This window comes from Ornithodoros turicata, chromosome 3 (genome assembly GCF_037126465.1).
Source record: "Ornithodoros turicata isolate Travis chromosome 3, ASM3712646v1, whole genome shotgun sequence".
NCBI classification, from domain to species: Eukaryota; Metazoa; Arthropoda; class Arachnida; order Ixodida; family Argasidae; genus Ornithodoros; species Ornithodoros turicata.
Genome location: NC_088203.1, coordinates 41548518 through 41560645, shown reverse-complemented (window position 1 = coordinate 41560645; position 12128 = coordinate 41548518). Strand labels below are relative to the sequence as shown.

Below are 12128 nucleotides of genomic sequence, written 5' to 3'. Positions count from 1 at the left end.
GGATCATGTCGTCTGCAGAGATGGAATTGATCTCCCAGCCATATCAACCAAATGCGTCCTAGATAAACCAGAAACAGCAGAGGGCCATGCCCTGGCTGCTTGCACTCGTCATGCACTTGGTGCTGGTTTCAGTTCATTTGCATAGCAAACTTTGACAGCGTATATTTTAGTGTACATGCTAATTTAAGGATTTACAAAAATAGTGTGGCTTTCAGCAGGCATTGCCACACACTCTGTTGTTTCACTTTCACTTAAAAGCTCCTAATTAAAGAGTTCAATATTAAATTTATGTAATCAGTCATCTGTAGTCGTGTATAGTTGTGCCACCAGGATTTTTTCCCGGAGGGGGGGGGGGGGGAGGGGCAATATTAAGCGGGTATTAAAGTGGAATATTAAGCTTGACATCCCGTTCTTCAAGATCGTTTCCTATCAGGAATCCCCTGTCTGCCGTTACAGAATTGCCAGGTTCCAGCAAGTTGTATAAGTCGCTAAGTCGTACAATGTCCCTATCTGAAATCTGCTTGGTGACGAGGCTCTCGTCCCTTTTACAAGTGTCTTTGATTTCCTTCGAGACGTTGGCGTTATTAGCCTTCTGTAGTTTTACACATATACACTCATCTTTTATTAGTCATCGTGTTTACTCTCAATTAACCATAACATCACCACCGTCTCAATCATACCTCAGTTTATGGCGCATTATGTTCTTTGTTGTCAATGCGCCATTAAACTCCCAATCATCATCATCATCATCACCTATCTGAAATCCTTCCAGGAGAGAGGTTAGAAATGAATGAGATCATTCCATTGGGAGTAATGCCAATGAGTCCCTTAGCCATATTGAGCCTCTTGTACGAGCTGTATGTGTCACTCTGCACTCTAAAATCTCAGGGAATTTCAATAAAGAGCTCTGTACAATCAAGAACTATCCTTGTTGATGAGCAAGGTAACTGGAACCCCTCTGGCATGAAGTGGTCAACAAGTGTCCTAGATGGCCAGATGGGCAGGTGCGTCAGGATACTGTATAGAAAATTGACCCAAAATGTGAACAAATTGCTCACTGTTGACACGTGTACATAAAATCGGATTGCCAAGCCTTGCTCAAGCAATCCGACACGTAACCTCGCAAGAACTAGTAGAAGATGCTCAGCAGTGGAAAGGACACACGGTTTGCCTAGCCCTGATTTCACATCGTTGTATTTAGTTGTTGCTAGTCCGAGAAACACATCAAATCTTACCCGTGAGCTAAAGCCGGTATAAAACTGCGAGGTTTTTTCATCCCTGATGAACATGTCCAGTTTTCATTCAATATCTTTAGTGACCTCTGAGTTGCAGATAGTTGCTGGGCTCCTCTCCTGTTCTCCACTACACTCAGTATCTGTCAGGGCTACATTCTTTACCTTCAGCGCAGCATTTTCTTGTCTGAGCTTTTCGCAGGCCTCAGTCAAGGTGTGTACCTTGGCCAGGTTTGCTGACAGCACCTCACTTTGGCAGGCAGGTATTGTGTATCTGTGATCTGAACCTTAAAAAGAAGAAAACATTTGAAGTCATGTACGAACACATGAAATGTTCTTGGGGTGCATGAAGATGGCAGGAAGACAATCCAGAAAAATTCATAACTTCGCTGCAGTAAAGATTCGTAACAAGCGGAAGCATCCACTACCATGGATTTAGCATTCCTTCGAGTTTATTCAGACCCTCTCTGTTTTCGTTCAGGTTACATCGTGTTCTGTCAGGCACAAATCCGGCTATGATCGGACACATGTGGAAATTTTGTCCATTAAATTTCTACTACAGGACCCATTCGTTACCAGAATAGATCCTGATACCCCATTCCTTAATAATTCCTGGTCGTGATTCCTGCCCAGTTTTGGGTTCCGTCCGGAATCATGTTTGATCAAAGAAACCTGATTGGTTTCGGATTCAGGAATTTCTGTACCTTGCAGAGTGCTGGAAGAAAGAGGCTCGGAACCTCCAGGGGGCTCAGTCACGGTTGAGTTGGCAGCTTCTATGATAGAGGAAATATATGTTGAAGGCAGCGCTGACTGCTGAAACATCGAACCCTAAATGTAACTGTGACTGTATTTCTATAGTATTGTTCCCAGTTCATTTTCTTTTTTAGATGTAATAAAACTAGTAACTGTTTTTAATCCTTAGATGGCTCCCCAAGCCTCTTCATTACTTGCAGTCTATATTTTTTTAAACGTCAGCTTGGGGCAGCTGTGCATAGAGTGATAACCACCTCGCGTTCAGCCTTCGGCTTTCTTAATAAATATGGGTTTCACTTCATCACGCATTTGGCATCACTTTTGGAGCATGTGAGGTCAGTTCCTTTAGTGCTACATCGTGTGCTACATACCTCCTGATGATTTAGTGTGAATCTCCGTGTTCAAAGCGATACTGAGTTCGTCCTGCAGTTGCGCCACTGGCCTGGTTTCACTTTCTGCAACAGTCGTTCTTGTTTCAAACGCAAACAAACGAACAAGAAAACGTGGAGCACAGCACACAAGAAAATCCCGTAGAACTCAACAGATGGTGTAAACTTACGTGATGGAATGGGAAAAAACCGCTCGTGAAACACACAATGCGAGAAGATGGTCGGCAGGCGATCCATATAGCCATGGCGCCCAGAGGTGTTGAAATGGGCACCGCAGGTTTTGTGGTGCTTGCGTGGCTCCCACAGCAAGTACATTCATTCGACTCCACGCGCCGGTCGCCTTTCCAAAGCGGGAGCTAATCTCCTGGATGTGCCGGAAAAAATGTGCCCGCGTGTTGGAAAGTCACGATGAATCACTTCGTGGTAACCAATAATAGGCTAAGAAATGGGGAAGCCTACTTCGTTGTAAACACAGGATCCCCATAGAAATAAAGCGTGACCAACCAAACCAGACAGAAAACTCGCAATGACCGATAATTCGCACTAACAGTGTTCGGTGTAGCGAGGTGCGACTGTACCGACCACCAGTGACGACACAGTTTATTCGCCTCAGCCATTCTGTCCTGCACTGTGAATACGAAAGCCCGGTGAAGTACCGGTGCTTCAGCGTGTTATTATAGTTCGGCACACAGCACGTCTGCCTGCCACCAAGCTTCTTTTTCTTTCCCATATAGCTATTGCTTCTACCGAACCAAACACGTTTGTGTCGAAGATGTCACATTCAGAACGTACTACAGGACGAACACATTTCACAGGGAGATGCTGGAGATTCACCTGAGCACCTGTACAGCGTTTATGCATGCACCGGGGGCAGGGAACAGGAAATCTGCGCTCCAAACTCCCATGATACCTCGGGCGCCATAGGTGGCGCTGGCTTTTCTCAAAAGGTCTAAGGTCGCTATTGTGTCGTTGTCGACCTTCATAATTTAAGAAAAGATGTTTCAGAGTTAAATGAATGTATTCCACCTGGTACATCATTGGTCTAATACCTGTTTAGTGACCCTTAGGTTGAATATGACTATAGGGTTTATTCACCTGATGTCATCTGCAGGACAGCGCCATTGTCACTAGAAGATTTGTTGACGGTCAGTTGTCTCTGGGATTTTCTGAAGTCATCTAGTAGACACACAAAATCTAACAGAAGTGACGACCTATCACAAAGGTGCCTCACCGTATAACACGAAAAGAATGAGGTGCGAGCTATTGCATCTAGATTACGTGTAGGTACACGAGGAAGAATACTAAGCTTGATCAATGCTGTTCGAACAAGTCACGCACCTGGGAAAAGTAGAGATCAATCTAACATTCTCATCAGCTATCACACAGTCAAGTCTATTAAAAAGCTGGAGTAACAGCAGTTGTATCATACAAGGTATAGCTGATGGACTTGAAGTTTGTGATCAACCAGTTATGATCATCTAGCTGACCAACGTGCGAGACTGGAGCTTAGGCATACATATCTCACAGTTCTGTGGCTTTGCTTCGGGGTAGGGAGTGCCAAGTATTTGGTACCACGCCACAACCTACAATATGACATCTTGAGCAAGTTCAGGACAACAAAATTTACGAGGTTAGTTTAACGGCAGTGTTGTACGTAACCGTTAGTATACCTAAGGACCCTTGCACCCATGACAAGCAGTAAAACTTACCCTAACACGTCTAGGCACATATTGAGGACAGAGTTGGTCAGGTCGCCAATTATTTTAATGGCAACCACAGAAGTACGACACATGAAGAGATCGCACTAAAGTCACAGGTTAACCTTCCTGGCTTTTGCCCTTGCAAATTTGTCGATAATGTCATTGAACTTGCTTTTTTTCTGTTTCTTCTCTCACACCACTTCGGGTGCAGATGTCGTGCGTTGCTTGGAGGGACCATGAGCACACACCACAAAATCACTGCCGGTCTGTTGCCTGTACAGGTCATGTGCCTTGCTGTCCAAGGTGATGTCATATTGTGTACTCTGATTACCGCAGAGCATGACATGGAGTGTACACTGAACATCCATCCCTAGTCCCCTTTCTTGTATATAAACAAAGGGTAGCATGTTGTAGCTGTGAAAATAGCATTGTACTGTGCTGCACAGATGTTAATCTGGTATTAGGCACACATAACTGTTAAGGCGGAGTGACCCCAATGTATTCTCTATGGGCAATGCTTTGTCCAGTTCATCTCGAAAACTACTGCAGTAATGAAGCAGTATGCCGAGCTGGTAATACATGGGTAAATTCTGCATGTCCTGACATATTTTTTATCTGGATACAGCAAATAGGCGAATTTATACAATTCTTTGTTGCTGTGAATGCGAGTACATGGAGTCCTATGGGAGCAGCAGAAAACACTTCCTCAGATCTTTCAGCGGCGAAATAAACGCCTGAAAAATGTCAGGACGTGCATCTGTATCCTCAGATGACAGACAAACTAAGTTGCAACGTTAACCTTCGTATTATTCAAGATGAACTGGACAAAAGTGCGGACATTTGTCGTCTGCTTACATGGACTGCATTGTGCTGCCACCGCAATGGACTTCCGCTCCGGGAGAGAGGGATACATCGAAATGGGAGGAGCGAGAGGGCATCTGCGGTAAGCAGCAGCAAAGGCCAACGGCTCGGAGGCTCGGAGCACTGCGTGAGGTTGTTGTTTCAGCCTGCCTCTGCGACGGGCCAGAACGACGCGTGTCTTATCATGGTGAAAGCTGATTAATAACCAAGGCTGAACAGCAGGTCCGCCCACTTTCTTTTGAACGAAGTAAGTTGTGTGTGCCCAAATTCGTTGCTCGAAAGAGGATCCAAGTGATAACTTTGCCTGCTCTATCCAGCGTCAGCATCGTGCATCGATATTCCTCACGCATGGCCTGTTACCGAGACCTCGGCTGCGATCAGTAGGACATAAATTGGAGTAATCACATTCCGTGCACAATACAAATAGGTGTTGAAGAGAAGGTACGTTTTGTGCTTTCTGTGTGTCAGTTGCGTGATGTTTTCGGGGGTGCGCTTGTTTTGTTACACTGGTTCACGACCCAGTGTAGGTTTCAGCCCAAATATGGAGCAAAGGACAGATATTTTTCAGTATTCATACCTGAATCTGGCTTGGTCAAGAAGTGCTGACATGTCAAGCAACCAACACAAGTGCACGATAACATGAGGTGTGCATGTTGAGATGTCGAAGATGTTACTAGGAGGCCGCTACGGGCAGAGCCCCCGTGAAATGTGGCTTGAGAACGAGAACACGTGCCTTGATTTTGAACAAGTTTGTCGGAAAGACGCGCGAATTGCGTACCATTATTATTGTGCACCATTCCACTCATGAGGTCTTTTCGAAAGCCGCGTGTGGCTGTCCTCATATGCAACAGCAGGTTCTGTCTGTCATAAATCAGACCATCTGTTTATGGAATTTTATCGTGCATGTGTTTCTCTTCGTTCCTTAGTGCCATTTCTATGTACACAGAGCCATCCCTAAGTGTGGGAGTGTGTACGAGTTGTCAAGAGGACAAAATAAAAGTCAATCAACTGGACTGTTCATCTGCATAGACAAGTTTTTTTCAGTTCTCCTTAGTTGCAGCAAGGACACACAATTGACCATAAGTAACATGCATGCAGTTGACCGTAAGTACAAGAGGTACAAAATATCCACCTACTGTTATTAAAGCATATGAGACGACGGTTGACCTTGCTTGCGTCTTGCTCGTTCTGGATGTGCGTTGAGTTTTTCCAGATCTTGCTACAGGATTTGTGTGTGACCAACCCCACAGCTTCATCCTCAGTTACTTGTGTGCTTGCACCGACAGTGCAGCACATCATGTTTTCGGCCGTGAAATTATGTTGAATGATAAATGAAATAACAATGCAGGCAAGTCACGGGAATGTTCCTGCCATCACCGTATCCCCATGGTGTGATTAGCACAACACTTCGAGGGAGAGATGGGGGGGGGGGGCGGATATATTTATTGCAAAAACAATGAAAGGGAAGCGCCAGCCATGCTCAGTCCGACGGCTTCCGCTGTGCGCTCACCAACAGGAGCGTATAAAGTTGTGCATAGCCCGGGCTTGCATTGCATGTAGACTGACTTTGACATGTACACGTTACTTAAAATGAATATAAGAAATATAATAAATACCAATGGTAGAATGTAATTAAGATAGAGTGTAAGTACATGAAAATTGGCGTAATTAAGGTAGAGTAAAATACTACAAAAAGTATATACAATCCCAGTAAACCACAGACGTCCCAGGGATATCCATGGAATACTCCGCAGTGGATATTTGGATATCCCTGGGACCTTCGTGGAGGGCCTGGAGACGTCCATGTGACTTCCCCTGGACTATGGTTTTACCGGAAATGTAATATCCCAGGAACATCCCAGTGACATCAATTATGGATGAATGGACATTGCAGGGATATTAGTAATCTCAATAAATTTTCTGGTAATCTCCGATTTCTGTACCTCTAAATGTAAAATATGAGCCATAACAAACAAGAAATAAACAACCCACTTTATTTATTTTACATATGTAGCGCAAGGTGCTACCAAACGTTTGGCTGACTGGCCAGTAACATAGGACGACCAATGTGGTGTGGACGTAGAGTTGAGGTGTAGGGCTCCGTGGCTGTGATAGCCTAAAAAGGAAGTCCGCTATATTTGAAAAATCTCATGCTATCACCAAACACATGATATGTACTATATTTAATCAATCAGCAGTCCTCTTGTTCCTGTCTCCAGAATGACAGAGCCAGTCTTTGACTGCCTTCTCCACCTCGTAGCTTGTGCATTTGTGCTGTTTCTGGGCATGAACAGCACCTGGAAAGTTATTGCTAGGTTATCATCTGGACTATGAAGATGGCGAAACGTGTAACGCTGGATTTAATATAAAATGCGCGCGACTTACGTAGTATAATACTAGGAAGACGAAGGTCTATATCTTCTTTCCTTTGCGACCCTCCCAGCTGTACTGTTGTCCTAGTTCGTCAGTCATGATGTACGCTAAGATTCGTCTAACTGCAGCCTTCGGGGTGGCTCCACCAAGGATGGCGAGCTCCTGTACCTGAAAGCAGTTTGAGTAGTCTCACAGAATTGGATATGTGCCGTTCGAAATATAGTCCCAGTTTACCAGTTGTTTCTCAATCGGGGGTGTCAGGCTACTCTCAAACCGATCCAGGTCTTCTGCATCGTTAAATGGCTTTGTGATAACCTGTGCGGCTTCAACGACTCCGTTGCTTGCAGGAGTAAGCTGAGACAACAAGTCGCTCTGTTGCTGCAGAGCCAGCCGGAGGACATTCAGGTTTCTCAAAACTTGGAGCTGGAATTCTGAAAGAGAAAACGTTAAAAACACTCATGTTTTTACTTAATGTTATACCGTGCTCAGGCATTGCACGAGCTGCTGGTGTGAAGTGCGATGATCCACCTGCAAGAAATTATACATACGTCATGTGGTGACCAAACAATAACCACAATTCATGGCGTAATGTGGCCAGAAAACTAACAGTACGGAGCATGAACACCTCTGCTTAGTGTGTCCTGTCAAGTTGCAAAAGCATGCCTAAGCACAAGTGGAAACTATATAGATTGTCACAATGAAATTTTAAATAAAAAATAAAATTATTCGCACAACTTGATTTTATATAGGAAGTCCACGCACCATTTCCCAAAGTCGAAATGGGTTGATCCTCTGTCAAAGAGAACGCAAAGTGAGAAAATTAGAAGATGGCTGCACAATATTGCTTGTCACAGTGCACACGTATGCACCAAATACCTCTGTTAGAATCTCTGCGAGGTGCTGTCCCGTACAGTGAAGCAGATGATAGACCTGAAAAGTCAACAAAACGGAAACAAACGTCTTCCACTGGCTTTAACTCCAATCATAACTGAAACTCGTGCGGTATCCTACGTACCTTGCAAGTCTTCCTCAGATGATTTACGTGCAGAGCTGCTGTTCTGGTGGCCTGTAAGCAAAATCGAGTTATCTTTATCGATATATTATGGAATGTATAAACACTCAGGCGGCCGCAGGAAAATGCCCACCTATGCCACCAACAGGGAGAAGACGACGATCTGTGAGGCAACATTTTCATTCCGTGCTCATTATTTACTCGCATAATTTGCGCACTTTCTTTACCGAAAAATGACGCGAAGGTTGGGGGTGCGCAAATTACGCGAGGCATTAACAAGCAGACTTGAAAAATGTGCAAAATCTGTTAAAAGATGGTCCTTTAGGTGAATAATACAGTATAATCTCTGTGATAGGAATCTCACGGGGTAGCGGAAGACATTCGTATCGTCCGAAATTCGTATAAAAAAATTACACCAAAATAAAAATTTATGCAAGAAAATAGACAGTGACTGTTCATTTTCTATAACTGTCAGTGAAAGAAGTCGGTCGTAAGGATTTTCTCTCTTCGTTTTTGGCCAATGCTGTAAAAATTTGCGAGATGGTTCAAAAAGGCCCATCACGTGCTTTCCACGCTTTTTCTAGAGCGAGCTTCTCCTAAAGCACGCATGCGTTAGGTGAAGCCAGCTTGAGGAATGCTGACGCGTATGTTGCCGCCAGAAGTTTTCCTGATATGTTCCCTCCACGTGTTCTGGTCGTTCTTTCCTAAGCCAGCGCGATGTCACACAGCTTCGCGGTTTATTGTAGTGAGGGGATAAAAGGTCAAAACAGAGATAAGATTCCATACCGGGTCATCCCTTTGATCTTATCTCCTCCACCAAGGGAGAGTCATTGCTTGCATTTCGCAACATGATGTAGGGAATTCGTGGTGGGGATCTCCCTCTTTTTTCGAAAGAAGGAGCAGCATGCGCCCCGTGACGCGAGAGCGTCAGGGGCTTTTTAGTGACAATTTTTTTAGTGAAAAAGTGGGGGTGCGCAAATTACGCGAGTAAATACGGCTACAATACAAATTGTACAAAATACAATATGTGTGCTACAAAATCTGGTATTTCGTATAACCAGGTATTAGTATAACCAGGCAAGCCCCCAAATGCCCTATCCTTCTTTCGCCCTATGAGCCTAACAAGCTGTATGGGGAAACTGATGGAGAGAATGGTTTTGCATCGCCTCGACTGGTGGCTCAAAAGACAACGTACGTTCCCTCACGAAATGGCTGGATTTTGTCGCCACTGAAGCTCCATGGATCCAGTTCTCGACCTGGTCTCTACAGTTCAACATGCTCGTGCCCATCGACGGATCGTCCTATCGGTTTTCCTCGACATCAAGTGCGCATATGATATCGTCTCGCACATTTGTGTGCTGCACGCCTTGCGCTCGTTTGGGGTATCCGGTCGGCTCTTCATCTGGCTCCAAGACTTCCTTACAGACCGAACTGTCACTGTCCGTACGTCCCAAGTCCAAAGCCCTCAGCATCCTATTCCACAAGGAGTCCCCCAAGGAAGCATTCTCAGCCCGACACTTTTTAACGTGGTGATGGCCGGTCTATAATCGGTCATTCCTCATAAAGTGTCGTTTTCCGTGTATGCAGATGACGTCGCCCTTTGGACAGTAGGAAAATCACGCTCAGCCATACAGCGCCGCCTGCAGCTCGCTTTAAATAATATCCATATGTACTTCACGCACCTTGGGATGGACCTTTCACCCGAAAAGTGTGTCGAGCTCCCTTTCACGCGCAAAGCTATGGCCAATTTTCCTCTTTGGCTTGGTACAAAGAAGCTTGAGCCGGTACACTTCCAGTGCTTCCTTAGCGTGGTAATCGACTCGAACTTGCGCTGGGTTCGGCACATTAAACACCTTGAAACTAAAGTGCAGCGATGGCTCCCCGCAATTCAACATCTTTCTGGCTCAGGATGGGGCTGTGATCAGCGTTCCTTGCTCGCGGTTCACGCGGCATTGGTGAGGGCGACTGTACTTTACAGCCTTGCTATTCTGCACAGGATATCAACACTTCGGTCCCTGTTTGCTCAAATCCTTCGTCGATGCCTCGGAGTTCCAAGAATGGCTGAAACACGGGAAGTACTGGCTGAAGCTGGTGAACTCCCGATTGAGGTTCTCCGTGAACGTAAAACGGCTCGGCACTTCCTCCGTTTGCGCGCTCACATTCCCCGCCACCCGCTCCTCAGGAAAATTCGATACCGCCCTGAAAGCGACTTCTACCGAGTAGCGCAGAGGACACGCCAGACTCTCACTGGCTTCATAGCTAAGGACACTATACCGTCGGAAGCCCCCTGGTCTCTACCAGTACCGTCCGCTTTTGTACGCCTTCGAAACCTTCTGGAAAGAAGAGATCAGGTCCCCCCTTAAGTCCTCCGAGCCCATTTTCTTGCTCTGGTAGACGAGAAGTTTTCTACGTTTACGGCAGCATACACTGATGGCGCATCCCGAAACAACAAGTCTGCCTCAGCATTCGTCATACCATCCGAAGGTGTAGTGCACGGAAGACGCCTTTCACATCCAACCTCCTCCACAGCTGCGGAACTCTATGCCATCCTTTTCTTTCTACAACACATCGCTGATTTTACACCGCGGGAATGGGCAGTCTTCACAGACTCCAAATTTGCACTTCAAGCAATTGAAAATTCCGGCATACGAGGCCCATCCGCAGAGATGTGTTAATGGCTTACCACACTATCTACGCAGCAGGCCACAGGCTACTTCTCCAGTGGGTTCCAGCCCATTGTGGTGTCGTGGGGAACGAGCAGGCCGACAGCGCCGCAGAAGTCGCACTGTCGTATCGGAAATGGACCAGTATTGTTCTTCTGAGAGGAGACCGCCGTTCAATTCTGCGACGTCTTGTGACACCCCTGGCTTCCCGCCAATGGGCAACCGACATTCTTCCCCCCTCTATGTTGAGCAGAGTTGATCCAACGCTCGCTTTCCGCATGCCACGAAACACCTCTCGTCAAGATGCTGCATTAATCCACCGAATGCGCCCCGATTGGCCTTTACAGCTCAGTGGCGTTACCGCTTGAGACAAGTTGACTCTCCCACCTGCTGCCACTGTGGTGTTCTTGAGGATCTGGAGTATATTCGCCATTTTGTTCGCGGGGCGCACTTGTGCCCCCTGACGGCGTCGACAGTGCCATCTGTCGGGTACACGTTGAACCCGCGATCCAGCAAAGAGCATCTGGTGCGCGGTGCGGGTAGATAGGCAGGGATAGGCAGCTAGGAACGTTACGATTTGCGTTTCTTTGCCTTTTTGTTGCTTCTTTGCATATATGTATAGTAGAGTTCGTGCAGTGGTGCACGCAAGCCCACTGGTCGAGACTGGACATGCGTGAGATAAACCGATCGTTACGGACAAGCAGTACGTGATAAGTATGGACCGTACAATTCGTTCAACTTCTGTGGTTCAAAGTTTTGCAGTCAGATATCCAGTTTGGACTGGAAAATTGCGGCAGGATGTCCGCAAAGTTGGGACCGTTTTCTTATTGCAGCGTATGCACGCCTGCATGGAAAGCAGAACAACATACTGTCTTGGGCAGTGTTTATTAGCTGCGACAGCAACTTTACTATGAAACAAGTGTGATAACCAGCTCTTTGTTTTTCTTTCCGTTTCGATTGAAGGTGGCTTTATTGTTATAGGTGCATGGAGGACTGATGCATTTGAAATGTCATTGCATGCACAAGTTCCTTCAGGCACCCATGAAAATAAATGAAAAATGTCTAAGAGAGAAAATTTTGGCTAAAACTCTCACTAGGCCTGCACAAGACCGCATACAGTTCCTAAATGTTGTCTCTTTCACTTG

General features: G+C 45.8%; 2 long non-coding RNA genes across 2 annotated transcripts; both read right to left on the bottom strand.

The window, feature by feature from the left end:
• Positions 1 to 7014: 7014 nt before the first annotated feature.
• On the bottom strand, positions 7015 to 7657 carry LOC135386917 (uncharacterized). Its single transcript, XR_010420711.1, has 4 exons — positions 7543 to 7657; positions 7321 to 7476; positions 7114 to 7232; positions 7015 to 7051 (listed from the first exon to the last, which is right to left on the bottom strand). It is a non-coding gene; the product is annotated as an uncharacterized LOC135386917 (long non-coding RNA).
• Positions 7658 to 7735: 78 nt separating this feature from the next.
• LOC135386916 (uncharacterized) lies at positions 7736 to 11239 on the bottom strand. Its single transcript, XR_010420710.1, has 5 exons — positions 11004 to 11239; positions 8324 to 8374; positions 8185 to 8238; positions 8071 to 8100; positions 7736 to 7836 (listed from the first exon to the last, which is right to left on the bottom strand). It is a non-coding gene; the product is annotated as an uncharacterized LOC135386916 (long non-coding RNA).
• Positions 11240 to 12128: the final 889 nt, after the last annotated feature.